Source organism: Cydia pomonella, chromosome 1, assembly GCF_033807575.1.
Source record: "Cydia pomonella isolate Wapato2018A chromosome 1, ilCydPomo1, whole genome shotgun sequence".
Taxonomy (NCBI): domain Eukaryota; kingdom Metazoa; phylum Arthropoda; class Insecta; order Lepidoptera; family Tortricidae; genus Cydia; species Cydia pomonella.
The window spans coordinates 517,772-532,939 of record NC_084703.1 but is presented as its reverse complement, the minus strand read 5'-3'; the positions used below and the strand labels follow the sequence as shown (position 1 = coordinate 532,939).

Sequence of the window (15,168 nt, the reverse complement as noted above, 5' to 3'; positions counted from 1 at the left end):
ATTGAAACTATTATATTAAAATTTAAAAAATAAATATATTTGCTTATAGATATGTGATATAAATCAACTTGTCAATAACCAACTGGTGAAGGTAGATTAATGTTTTGAAATATTATGGCGCATTCTTCATTCCGAACTGTTTAAAAACTCAACTAAAAACGGAATGAACTCGACATGATTTTTTTTGGCCTTCGCCATATTGCGGACTTTCGGTTGTAGAGACTAATTTATTTTTCTTTCCATGGAGACAAACAGGCGTCTTATAATTTTGAGATTAAAGGGACCCACTGATCACCAGTTCGCCGGACGATATCGGCTTGTCGGTTATTCGCAAAAGCTGACAATCACGAATAACTGACAGGCCGATATCGTCCGGCGACTGTTTCGTGCAGAAAATTACAGACAAGGCGTCTTCAGTTGTCAATTTCTTGGCCAATGGTTATATGTATTGTATAGACTGAAGTTTATCTGACATGGCTACTTCAGTCTATACAATACATATAACCACCACCATTTGAACGTTACGTACAAATAGCCATGTCAGATAAACGTCAGTCCATACAATACATATGACCGTTGGCCGAGGATTTCATTAATTATTAAATTCAATGCTTTGCAGAAGCCAATACGGGGTGGTTTTTCCTTAGCCAAAAGCCTTGTTGTGGTTTATTAAATATCGACTCAAGTGTTATCGATATATAGCGATTTATGAATTATTATAATATAACACTGCTAATGATGCAAACGCTAGGAGGCCGGTTAACGCCCTAAGCTTAGATTCAAGGACTGCTGCAAGAGGGACTTGATCTGCTTCGATATTCATCCTCACAATTGGGAATCTCAGGCTGAAATGAGGCCAGAGTGGCGTCGAGATCTCAAAGCGGGTGTAGACAAGCATGACAAGGGCTGGTTAGAGAACCTTAGGCAGAAAAGACTCCGCGCTGCTAGACCTCCTCCCTTGGACTCTCGTCATGTTTGTGATTGCTGTGGCAGAAGATGCCGCTCTGGTATTGGACTCTTCAGTCATCGCAGACGTTGCAATCAACCTCCCCGCAACACCTGATTTTACCCGACGCTGCAACAATCATCTGCTATAGATGTGGTGGCCAATTCTCTTCTCTCGCTAATGATGATGGTCCCGTTTTCAAATCCCGGTAAAGGCATTTATTTGTGTGATGAACACAGATATTTGTTGGTATGGATATGTTCTATGTATACACCGTGTTTTTTTTTGATTTGCGTTAATTTCAATGGTGCAGTAACTTTCTCAAAGACACCGGTATTCTAATTAACTCCATTTCGGAGATAATCAATATTTTATTTTTATCTTATAAAACCCTCACGAGTGTGTACACTTACCTTAGGGTCCGTTCACATATTGATTAGTGTTTAGTACGGGTTAATACATTTGCTACTAAACGTAAGTACTATCTCGGACGATCGATGTTCGAAATGACATTGACATGTCACAGTTTTCAATTGTTTGATTGAGATAAATGTAATGCCCGTGCAACAATAACGCTATATGCAACATTTTATGACTTTTATAACAAAAAAAAAATGTAAAAAAAATATACAAAAATTTTTTTCAAAGGAAAATTAACTATGTCATGTAGTTTCCTTAAACGTACTTACCAATACCCAGAAGTTAACGGAATTCAATAAAACACGGTGTATAAGTATGTATTTATCTATATACGTATGTATATTTGTGGCTAGGTCGATCTGTATAAGATTCTCCCCAAATAATTATTTATTTATTTTAAATATGACTCCTGCTCGAAAGCGTTATTAATGAATTAACAGTTTCTTTTCTGTCTAACTTTAAAATAAAATGTATAACACTGAACGTCGTAAACTAACATTAGAATAGAATAAAATAAAAGAAATTTATTCAGAAAACGCTTAAGTTTAGGAAATACATGAGACGACAGAATCCATTTATTATTAAGCGTCACTGAAAAGGTCTCCACTCATCTTAATGTCAAGATACCACCTAAGGATCTCGACGCTGGTCTTCCGTGGAAACCTTTCCGAGAGAGCGCAGCTACACGCTAAAGTACATTAGGTAAATAATTGTAACTGAGATCGTAAATTACAGCCAAAAGTACATGCTCAATTTAAGTATAACTTAAGTACACATAACACAAAAACTTCTCACATACGTCATTATTTTTCCGGACTTTAAAAGCCCTAATTATAAATAATCCGTTTTAAAGGCGACCCCACGCAAAACGCACCAATATGAAAAAGGTCATAACTACATTTGGAATTTTATACGTACACGCCCTGTTTTTAATGAAGATATGATCTTTTTTTTAGAAAGGTAGCAATGAGCATTGCTGGAAACATTCATAGGAAAATAATTAATTATATCACTAGCGCGTTGGACACGCTTCTTGGCTCTGTCGGAAAAAAACAACAAAAAAGTTGGCTTCGACTATAATTGGGCAACTGACACGAAATTTAATTTACTATTGTTACTGGGGATCATTATAGGTATAATTTTACTTACCGTCTTGAGGGTGTGTTCTTTTGTATTTTAATATTTTTTTATGAAAATCATTTTGTGGATTTGCTACGTAAACGCATCAAAATAAAGGTCGATTCTCTGTGCTTATATTTCTTTGATTTTTGTCTTAGAATTAAGCTTTTACGACTATTTCAACACTGTTTTAAACTAGAAATTAAACCTTCAAACCTTATTATGTGGAGGAGCACATTTTTTTAGTAAATCTGACCTCTAATATGCAATTTAAGTCACAAATATGTTGCCATTTAAATTGCAGTATTTAAAACCTTTCAACGTTTAGGTAGTTAAAAGTCAGTAACAACACGTAAGTATAACGAATATAATTTCACAATATCGACTGCCAATCAAAAGGCCGTAAAAACGAAAAAAACTTTTACAAACCGCTATCGAATTCTAATTGTATAAATATTTGATAACGTTTTACGACGTTTTAGCGCAATCGATAGTTTTACGAGGCCGGGCCAGTAAAAACAACCAAACGCGTTAATTAATCGATAACTTTTAAATAACCCTCGTTTTATTAACCTCAAACGATGTTTTCGACACGCGCTGTATTTTTATTAAAAAACAGTTTTTTCTCGCTATATTTCCGTGTTTTTTTCGCAAGGTTTGCTTATTTTTTCGTAAATGTTAATTAACTAAACAAGATGAGAGCGGAAAATCTTTTATAAATAATTCCTCCTCCTTATAAACTTCCTATCGAGAAAAACGTTAAAAGGTTAAGGGCTTGTGCACAAATCACGCGAGGTTCGCTTGGGGGAGTCAAAAAGTAGCCGAAAAAAGCTCGCGTGATTTGTGCACAAGGCCTACGAAGGGCCCAAAATTATAACTTGATATTTTTAACAAACCTTTTCGTGTGTATACCAAAGCTGAAAGATAATATTTTGAATATAATACGTTTTGTTTTATTAAATGATTTAAATTTTAATAAAATTTTGTAAAAGACTTGCAAGTAAAAAATCTTAAAATATTTTCCAACGGATTTTTATGCCACTTTAATGTTTTTGTTTCTGATGTATTACAACATCGTCTTTGAAAGTAAATATTTGCAATAAGTGTTGGCCCAGCAATCAAATATAATTCACATTTCACGCAGGGCCGAAAAGAGTTTTAATTTGATTTTCTCATTTATTTTTCTCGTACAGAGTACTCTTCTTTCTGAACTAACTAAATATGTAGGTGCCATATTTAAATTTAATTAGTATTATAGCTTAAAAATTACATAAAGTTAGCTGGTTCATTTGGGTAAAACACATTTTAGGAAAACGTAATTACTGTGGACAATATAAAAATGTTAACGACTCGGGAACAATATGACGTTTTTATTTTAGTCACAAATACTGAAAAAAGTATCCCGTCTGTACCTTTTTAATCTCTTTTTGCGATGTCTACAGGAAAGACGCGAACGAGTTACGCGCACAATAAAATGTGTATATGACCCATTTATAATAATGATACCAAATTAAATTTAGTAAAAAGTGTGAAAGTACAAAATACGCTGTAGCTATTATCTCGACGGGGTTTTTAGGGTTCCGTAGCCAAATGGCAAAAAACGGAACCCTTATAGATTCGTCATGTCCGTCTGTCTGTCCGATTCTGTCACAGCCACTTTTTTCCGAAACTATAAAAGCTATACTGTTCAAACTTGGTAAGTAGATGTATTCTATGAACCGCATTATGATGTTTACACAAAAATAGAAAAAAAAACAATAAATTTTGGGGGTTCCCCATACTTAGAACTGAAACTCAAAAAATATTTTTTCATCAAACCCATACGTGTGGGGTATCTATGGATAGGTCTTTAAAAATGATATTGAGGTTTCTAATATAATTTTTTTCTAAACTGAATAGTTTGCGCGAGAGACACTTCCAAAGTGGTAAAAAGTGTGTCCCCCCCCCCGTAACTTCTAAAATAACAGAATGAAAAATCTAAAAAAAATATATGATATACATTGCCATGCAAACTTCCACCGAAAATTGGTTCGAACGAGATCTAGTAAGTAGTTTTTTTTTAATACGTCATAAATGGTACGGAACCCTTCATGGGCGAGTCCGACTCGCACTTGGCCGCTTTTTTTATTACGAATACCGATTCGGAAACACGAAGTAGGAAACTGCGGTTATTAAATTTAACTTCAGCCTGATAAGCTTTATTATTCTTTTACACGAGGTAAAAATGGCGTAACTCAATCTAAATTTCATTGGCAGTTACGACGTTTTAACTTAAGTTGGTATAAAGTTGCTTGTTGTTAAGTCTCTTATCGGTTACGCAGAAAAAACTTTAAAAAACTTTATTTTTATTGTTTAGATACGGTGTTTAGTGTTAACGGAATATTAGAATGTTGTTTATTTGTATTAGAGTTTTTTATTCCTATTAAGTAATGAAATTTCGATAACAAACAAGACAAAAGTTTTACGAATAATTTAGTTAATAGTACATTACGATATAAGTGCGAAAAATAGGAAATTAGAAACGAGTGGCGATAAATTAAAACACGACCGAAGGGAGTGTTTTAAATCGACACGAGTTGCGAATTATCTATTCGCACATGTATCGTACAACGTTTTACAGTACATATGGTCCTTTAAATGTTCAACACAGTAACGTAATATGCCAATATTCGCACCATATGTACCTACTCTAAAATATATTTTACAGTACATATGGTGCTACTTTATAGCACTAGTGCGAAAAGTAGCATATTACGTTACTGTGTCGAACATTTAAAGGGCCATATGTACTGTAAAACGTTGTACGATACATGTGCGAATAGGTAATTCGCAACTCGTGTCGATTTAAAACACTCCCTTCGGTCGTGTTTTAATTTATCGCCACGCGTTTCGAATTTTCTATTTTTCGCACTTGTATCGTAATGTACTATTTTTCATACATACTGACATTTTATCAACTTAAACGTATAATATTGAAAATGTTTTGCCCTGTTTCAGACGAATTGGGCCTAGCGTAGGTTATATTTTCAATTCAGAATAAGTAATGTTGAAACTCAAATTCCCTATTCTTCTTATTACAAAGATATTTGCTTTTATTTAAAAACATTTTCGTTTTAATTACTTTTACGGAAAATAAACATGGATTTTCTAACACGTGCAACATAATTATCCTCTTAAGGCCCAGCCATAGAAATGAAAAATCCAAAATATGCCACTGGAATTTGAACCTATAGTGCACGGAATACAGTAGATTTTATTTTGTTTGAAAATTGCACGAAATAAAACAAATGCAACTCTGTCCTAATTGAATATGATTTAAATTTCATCGAACTGAATAAGTCCTATAGGTAGGACCTTGGGCCTTACGAGGTTATGATTTAAATAACAGAGAGCATATATGATTTTTTATGTCTATTTTGAGAATAAAATTAACCCTTTGCACGGTGCTTGAAAATGCGATTATAGTACATTACGATACAAGTGCGAAAAATAGGTAATTCGAAACGAGTGGCGATAAATTAAAACACGACCGAAGGGAGTGTTTTGAATCGACACGAATTTTGAATTCGCACGCCTATTCGTACATGTATCGTACAACGTTTTACAGTGGCCCTTTAAATGTTCGACACAGTAACGTAATATGCTAATTTTAGCACTAGTGCTATAAAGTAGCACCATATGTACTGTAAAAATAATTACAGTATTTTCAAAAACTTGAGACCAACGGCGAACGAACGGACTCCCTATTTGGGACAAAAATATGTACAATGTTGTTTTTTTGTAATTCAGTGGATAATTTTTTTAAACATGTACGGCGAAATTGTGCTTATTATGTACAGAATAGTGGACCCTATTATTCATCAAATTTCATCAAAATTTGACGAAAAAAAAACTACAACAATTTAAACAAAATAAAAATTCTCACATTACGCGTATCGATTTTTTTTGGTAGCTATAAATAACTCAATATTCTATTTATTGACAATAACAATATACATAATGGATATATACAAATTTATCGTATCGATTTAATTTTCGCGCTTTTACCACCAGGTGTCTACGTTGTAGTTTTTTTTTCAAATGGAATGTTTTTTTTTTCCATTATTATGTGCCAGTCGCCTTTTCAACTTTTCAAGTTAGACATACTCGTATACTTAAGAGGCTGTCAATACCTAAAGCGCGCACACTGTCTATTTGTATCGGAGTAAATGAGATAGCAAGCTGACGCATGTTACTGGGCCTGGGCAAGGGAATAATAAGAAAAATATTTAATAAAAAAAAGTGGATTATTAGTGTAATATTTTACTCAACCACGGTTTAGATATAAATGTTTTGAAATTGTGATTTTAATTGCAGACCCATAAGTCAAAACAATAAAGACATAAAACCGTTTAATTGTGGTTTTAAGACCAATCTTTGCAATTATTTTCTATCGAGCCGATTTCGTTCAATCGTGTATCGAGTACAACCACGGTCTTTGAAATATAATTAATAAGAACATATATTTTTCTTACTTGACTAAAACAAATAGTCTTTCTTAAAAAACTGTTTAAGTAACATCAATTTCAAGGACATTGGGTGTTGACAGCCTCTCAATTTTAACCTTTTGCGAAACTTTGAACAATATTTTCGCGCTTTTTCCACCAGTATCATCACGCCTATTTGTGAAATAGTCAAATTTTCTAACTGTTCAAAAACCAAATACCTACCTCTTTTAATGTTTTTTTTTTCACATTTTTTTACCTACATCCACATGTCGTCTTTTTTATATTTTCGTGCCTTTTCCACAATCTCTATGCATCTTCTTGTTAAATATCCAAATGTTTAAAAACTGTTCCAGAGTTTTTTTTGCACTTTTTATATCTATAACACTGTCACTTTTGATTGTTCACGTTACACAGCTATTTATACAATATTATCGCGCAATTTTCAATACAGTTATTGTTTTTACTGTTCACAGATTCATATCCCTGATTTTTTCGCACTTTAATATATATTGCATCGTAATTTAACTGCTCTTCGCGCTGATTTTCGCGCTTTCGCCACCATCTCTAGAAGTCTACTTGCAAAATAATCGTTTAAAATAAAATAATAAGATATGTTTAACAAACATGGAAACTATAGGTCTAGATTAAGAGAAGAAACTGTAATAATATTTTTTGTATGACCGTTTGTTTCATATTTAAATAAATAAATAAAATCCAAGACTTATTCGCACTTTTACACACAGAAAGCTTTTTTTTAACTATTCACGTCACAGCCTATAAACAATATTTCCTCGCTTTTCCCCCGACCACCGCGGCACGTTTGTCCCGCCGGGGTCGCAGGGCTCGCAGCCTCCGGTCCTGGAGGCCTACCGCGAACCACGTTCGACGTGTTGCCTCTCTGTCGCACTTGTAAATTCGTACGTAAGCGTGATAGGGAGGTAACACGTAGAACGTGGTTCGCGGTAGGCCCTCTGGCCCCTCCCTCGTTGCTAGGGGACTGGGGCTCGAACGCGTGATTTTATGCACACCCGATTCAAATTAATAGTGTTGAGGGTATTATAGGTATGGGCTCAGTTGAATTCATTCACATTACAACAAAATCAATATCAGCGAGATTTTGAAATTAGAATTCATCTTTCGCACCGATAGCAAGTTTTGCCGCCAACGCAAGATGGATCTAAAAGTTTCTTCAAGACTTTGCAGTTAAGCCACATTTTCTCATTCGTTAATTCTTCTTCGTCCTTCTTCCTCGCGTTGTCCCGGCATTTTGCCACGGCTCATGGGAGCCTGGGGTCCGCTTGACAACTAATCCCCAGAATTGGCGTAGGCACTAGTTTTTACGAAAGCGACTGCCATCTGACCTTCCAACCCGGTTTCCTCACGATGTTTTTCTTCACATTAAGTTCCGAAAAACTCATTGGTACGAGCCGGAGTTTGAACCCTCGACCTCCGGATTGCAAGTCACAGGCTCTTTAAACGGATTTTTGAGATTATCGCGCACATACATACAAACAGACAGACGCGGCGGGGGAATTTGTTTTATTAGGTGTAGTGCTAAAAAGTAAAACTCGCTTATCTACTAGTAAATCAAAATAGTGACGATCGTTGGCACTTTACTGTCAAGATTAGATGTCTGTCAACACCCAATGTCCTTGAAATTGATGTTACTTAAACAGTCTTTTAAGAAAGACTATTTGTTTTAGTCAAGTAAGAAAAATATATGTTCATATTAATTATATTTCAAAGACCGTGGTTGTACTCGATACATGATTGAACGAAATCGGCTCGATAGAAAATAATTGCAAAGATTAGTCTTAAAATCACAATTAAACGGTTCTATGTCTTTATTGTTTTGACTTATGGGTCTACAATTAAAATCACAATTTCAAAACATTTATATCTAAACCGCTGTTGAGTAAAATATTACACTAATAATCCACTTTTTTTTATTTAAATATTTTTCTTATTATTCCCTTGCCCAGGCCCAGTAACATGCGACAGTGCTATCTCATTTACTCCGATACAAATAGACAGTGTGCGCGCTTTAGATATTTACAGCCTCTTAAGGTCTCTGCCCACTACACACGGCCCGATTCGAAGAATGATTAAGACACGTTTAAGATCTTGGAAAGATCGATAACTAAACGACATGTCAGAATTGACGCTTATTTCGATTCCACTGTGATCCCAATAAGATCTATCTACGATATTTCTAACGTCAAAGTAACATTTGACGACCGGTTTGGCCTAGTGGGTAGTGACCCTGCCTACGAAGCTGATGGTCCCGGGTTCAAATCCTGGTAAGGGCATTTATTCGTGTGAAGAGCATGGATATTTGTTCCTGATTCATGGGTGTTTTCTATGTATTTAAGTATTTATAAATATTTATATATTATATATATCGTTGTCTAAGTACCCTCAACACAAGCCTTATTGAGCTTACTGTGGGACTTAGTCAATTTGTGTAATAATGTCCTATAATATTTATTTATTAACATTGGTTGCCCGAATCGAGCTGTGAGAGCTTATCTAAGCCAGAACTTATCGATATCGTATCTCATTCTTAGAATCGGGCCGACGATCGTCGGATGAGAATACGTTTGATCATACGCCACTTATACATATTATAATACATTGGTTTCCAGGAGAGCGAAAGGAAGCAAAAAAAAAATGTTTCAATAAATTTCATCTTGACACACGATCTTGTGACATACGGTGTTTTCGTCGACGGTCAGTTGTGACTTACGGCCTTTTCGTCGACACACGCTCAGGTCTTTTAACTTACGGCCTTACCGTCGACACACGCTCAGTTCTTTTAACTTACGGCCTTTTCGTCGAAACACGGTGAGTTCTTGTGACTTACGGCTTTATTGCGCGTACGTACAGTAATTAGCCGCGTGTCTGCTAATTGCTCTCATTAAGCTACACCCGATCGTGGGCGATTCCATCGTTTAGTGACTTTTGATTTCTGTGCCGTTTATTGTTCCGATTTTTGTGAGCGTTATCACAGTGTCCGGTCCGATGTCGGATCGAGCACGGAGAAGTACAAAGTAAAATTAGGAAAAAATCTGTTTTTTAACCGCCTTAAAAAAAGAGGTTCTCTGTTTGACCTATATGTTTTAATATTATTCTATAATTATCTCGCGTTTGGCTTGACCGATTTTGATGAGGTTTTCAGAGAAGTGTCCGTTATATTATGTAGATGGTTTTAGTAGACATGGATGGTTGAAACCGATATAGATGACATTTTTGTATTTATTTATTGTTCGATATGAGGTATAAATAATTACAATCTTAAATTCAATGGCAATGTTTGCTTAATTACAATTTTTTTATGGTTTTTTTTTCTATAAATATTATATGACATTATTACACAAATTGACTAAGTCCCACAGTAAGCTCAATAAGGCTTCTATTGAGGGTACTAGACTTAGACAACGATATATATAATATATAAATATTTATAAATACTTAAATATATAGAAAACACCCATGACTCAGGAACAAATATCCATGCTCGTCACGCGAATAAATGCCCTTTCCAGGATTTGAACCCGGGACCACCGGCTTCGTAGGCAGGGTCACTACCCACTAGACCAAACCAGTCGTCAAACTGAGTTATAGCTCCTCTACGCGATGTCCCAGCGCTGGAGCAACGAGATGACAATGCGATGGTTGAGAGCACGCACTATGGAATGGGCCACGTGTAAATGCGTTAACACCATCGCTTTGATGTGCGGACGAAAACCGACACCGTGGCCATCCCGCAGCGCCGTAAGCCATCCGACATCACTACCCTCTCTACCCTAAAATACGGAATATGCCGTAAAATACGGGACATCTGGTCACTCTAGCTACTCTGTACTATTCTGGTTAATTCTAAGTGCATGAATTACCGTTAACTCTAGTGTTAATTTTAGGAATGGTACTAAAATTGCCTAAAACGCAAATTCAAGTGGAATTCCATTTGAATTGTGCTCAAACCGAGCGTTTGTCTGAAACGGATTAGCTGAATAATCTGAATCGGAATGGAATTGTACAACCGTTAGACTCGTGCCTATAGGCAGTGGCATTAACTGATCATTGATGGACCTTATTGGATTGGAATAAGGTTTATTTTTGTCGGGCGACAGTCCGTGCATACTAAAAATACGCATCTCTATGTACGCTAGCGTTTAACGAAAAATAAGGCCCAGTTCGAACTAAGATACGTCTAATATTAGGTATATACGATAAGAATCGTAAAGTGACGTTTTTTAATATTGTGACTAGAGGCCCGTTTTTCAAACTGGGGCCCATTTCTCGAACGGTGTTAGACTAATATTATTAGTCCACGAACTGTCAAGTCGTATGGGTTACCATGGTAACACACTAATAATATTAGACTAAATACCGTTCGAGAAATGGGCCCCAGGGGTATTAGTCTAATATTATTAGTGTGGTGCAATGGTAACCCGTATGACTTGACAGGGGCCCATTTCTCGAATGATATTAGACTAATAACAAACTGACAAATCGTATGGGTTTCCATGACAACACACTAATAATATTAGTGTTCTGCCATGGTAATCCATATGACTTGACAGTTCGTGGACTAATAATATTACTCATTCTAATACCGTTCGAGAAATGAGCCCCTGTAATATTTCATTACCAATAAATTATGTCTAGGTATACCCACTTCATTTTGATTTTTTGTAATAAAATTAGCGTTGCCTGAAGAGGACTAGTCTCTACAAAAAACTCGAATCTCTAATATTAAGTTGAAAAGAACTCGAGTTTAGATTTATTTATGAGCCTGAAAAACTGAGTCGAGTCTTAAAACAGATTACTCAAAGTCAAAAGACTCAAGTCTACTACACTAACTAAACTCTATATGGCCCACAAACGTTGTCTCTCGTTAGTCTACAATTTTAGATTTATAAATAAGTCCCAACCTGACTGGAGCCCAAGATCAACCGCGTAATAGGAACCTTGGCCCTCGTAGCTTCGGGCGATGTTCTGCTAAAAATACTAAAACCTATTTGTAGTATTTCTATTTGCAGTGTTTTACGTTAATGTATATAGCTGTGGCCCTAGTGAAAAAGGGTACAAGTCTCTGGCAGTTTAGGTGTATAAGAGCATAAGTGTTACGTGGAACTTACACCACTTTACACCTGCGCTGCCAGAGACTTGTACCCTTTTTCACTAGGGCCACAGCTATATACTCTAGCTATTCGCGAACCGAAGGCCAATAGAAGTAGCAAATAATATAAACAAATATGACTTTCGTTGGTATTAGACATCTAACTTATTTTTATCAATAAATAAAATTACAATATTGAAGTGTTCTATGTACTCCTAACTCTTTCAAAGGGGCGCTCTTTACTTTAGGAGGATTGACTATGACAAACAACCAGTCACAAATAAAGCCAATATAATATAAATAATCCCAAACCCTTATATACAAACCCTATAAACATTTCGATAGCGTGATGTAGAAATCGCCGATCCCGGTACAGCGCCATCTCACGGGATATTTGGTAACAGTTTATATTAAAGAACTTGACGGAATTATGGACGCGAACAAATGTATAAATTGTTGATAAGATCATGGTTGTCGTTAAATAGTGCGATATTACGAAGTATTGAAAGAGAATTGGTTTGTATAATTTTTTTGCAATTTCTGTATATATATATTTCTATATATTGGTTATTTTTTGGACTCATATTTTTAGAAATAAGTGGTTAATTTAGAGTAAATTTGGATGGTTTGAACAGCTTCTCATATCGATTGGAACTCCAAAAAAAAACTACCTATGTGAATTTCCATTCAGTTACGAAATACCATACGGCTTCGTAAATCAGTAGATGTTAGGACATAGAGGAAAGTTTCGCTTAAATCGTACAGAACAGGGAGCTAAGTCTACTACATTTTATCGAATTTTTAATCAGAATAAACTACAATTCATTAAAAATGGGCCCTTAGCATTGTTTGCAGTCCTCATTTCTTAACAAAATTACATTTATAATGCGTGTAAACCATTTTGAGCTCTTTTAGAAAAGGTCTTATAATCTTAAAACTAGATGGCATCCTAAGCATGTAACTAAATCCTTTTATTCAACTTTAATTGTACTTTTGTGTACATCAGCGTTTACTAACGTTGGATTTTACGTTTGGAAATCATAAAAGTAGGTGACAAATTTACGTAATGAGATACGTATAGATAGATATACAGGTTGTTCTTCTTAACCCTTAATAAGGCTCGAGTCTATTGAGTCTCGATTCAGTGATATATGCTTGACTCACGAATCAAAAGACTTAAAGAGACTTCAGTGCAGAGTCATGTAAAGTAAAACTGAGTTGAGGTCTATAAATTTAGAATCATAACGAATTCTTAATTAAATTATAATAGGTATGCAGCTGCCAACGTCTTCGTTGACATTGTGATACTATTTTCAAATTAAGTTTTGTATGAAAATATTTTGATTTGTATGTATGTTTGTATTGTATGAGAAGCCGTAAGCCTTTAAGAGGTTGGGAACAGCCGTGAAGCGGGTGGCTGAGTGGTCGAGGCATCTGCCGCGAACGCAGGAGACGCTGGTTCGATCCAAGCCAAGCCCATGTAGCCAACATGGCAATCGTTACGTGTACGAACGAAATGCAACTGTCACTGTCGCACTAATATGGAAGAATGATAAAGAGAGATGACTACGCTACGCTACGGAGCATTAACGATTGGTATGTTGGCTACGCGGGCTGGGCACTAGAGGCCTCAGTCACATTTTCTTTCATATATGACATTCATTTGACAGACAAGAAATACATACACTGATAAATGTATATTTAGTGTATAAGAAACTATGGAGTTCCCTACTATCAAATATTTTACGAAAAATACTGACGGCCATAACAACGTAAAATTTGACTAACGAGACTAACAAGATCAATATCAAATAAGATCCCAATAGGAAATATCGACCAATATTTTTTTCTCATGACATGAAACTAACACTTACCAAGTCATACTTTCATATGCCACGCAAAAGTAAACTTCACAAATTCGTAAATTTAAATTTACCTGCAGAACTGGCAACGTCGCGCGATACAATACGCATTCAGCTGTTAGGAGCGCGGCACTGTTCGGATTTTGAAACTGAAGGGGCCAAGACCAGACGTTAACCCCGCCCACGCTGCGTGTCAACCAATCAGGACGCTCACCGCCGCGCGTCCAAATCGAATCCATAACTGCGAGAAGCCAGACGTCTCTTTCGATACCAAAAAAATCGTTGCGCGAAGCGAGATGAAACCGGTATTCGAATACGGCTGCGTTCGAAATTCAAACATGACAATCTGTGCTATAACGGCGTATTGATAATCTGTTTTAATCGATTTTTAACTTTAAGTTGTTACAGTTTAGGTCATTTTTTCTTTGTAATTGTGAGTGATTGATTTAAATATTATTCGAAGGGATTTTCAATACAAACTTAAGTGAATACATTGCAGTTTTGATGGGCAAATCGATGTGCTCAAACAAATTGGGTGCGTTCCTTGCTAGTATTGTTTATTTAATTTAAGCGTTCGATGTTACCGATACAGCATTTTGCCGGCGTTAGGTTTTAAGAGTTACCTAGGCTGTCTAGTTTAGTGTTGGTTAAGAATCGAGTCCTGCTTTAAGACTCAACTCGGTTCAGACTCTTATAATGAAGCCCAACGAGACTCAAGTTGTTATCTGTTTGTAAAGTCTTTTGTTAAGACTGAAGTATAAGGACTTATCAAGGGGAATTTTGTTTACGAATAAATAAATAAATCTTACACAAATCGACCTTGCCACACAGAAAGTTCAAAAAGGTCGTCTGTTTGTGGGCACTAGACAACGATATAATACATAATAGATAGATATAGAGAAATATTTAAATACATAGAGAACATTCATAACTCAGGAAACCCACAAATGCCCTTACCAGGATTTGAATTATCATGCTTCAATGACAAAAAATATAAATGCACATGTAAAATTTAGGATTTCTTGTACAGTCGCGGACTTTAATTGTTACACTACTTAAGGTTGAAGCTAATTTGGTTGCTATTTTATTTCATTTTATTAATTAGGAGAACAAACAGAGTAAAATGTACATAAGGTTCTATTAAAACTAACTTACACATAGGTATAACATGCATTTTCCTCCACGACAGTCCTCGCCGAGATACACAGT

General features: G+C 35.6%; 1 protein-coding gene across 2 annotated transcripts in view; it reads right to left on the bottom strand.

The window, feature by feature from the left end:
* The window catches only part of LOC133526339 (LIM/homeobox protein Lhx9-like), a 39,800-nt gene extending 24,840 nt beyond the window's left edge, over nt 1-14,960 (bottom strand). The window contains exon 1 of one of the 2 annotated variants that reach the window (XM_061862916.1): nt 13,972-14,960. The gene's annotated coding sequence lies outside the window, so the exon portion shown is untranslated. The remainder of the gene's footprint in view (nt 1-13,971) is intronic. The other variant, XM_061862908.1, reaches the window with a different exon arrangement.
* Nucleotides 14,961-15,168: the final 208 nt, after the last annotated feature.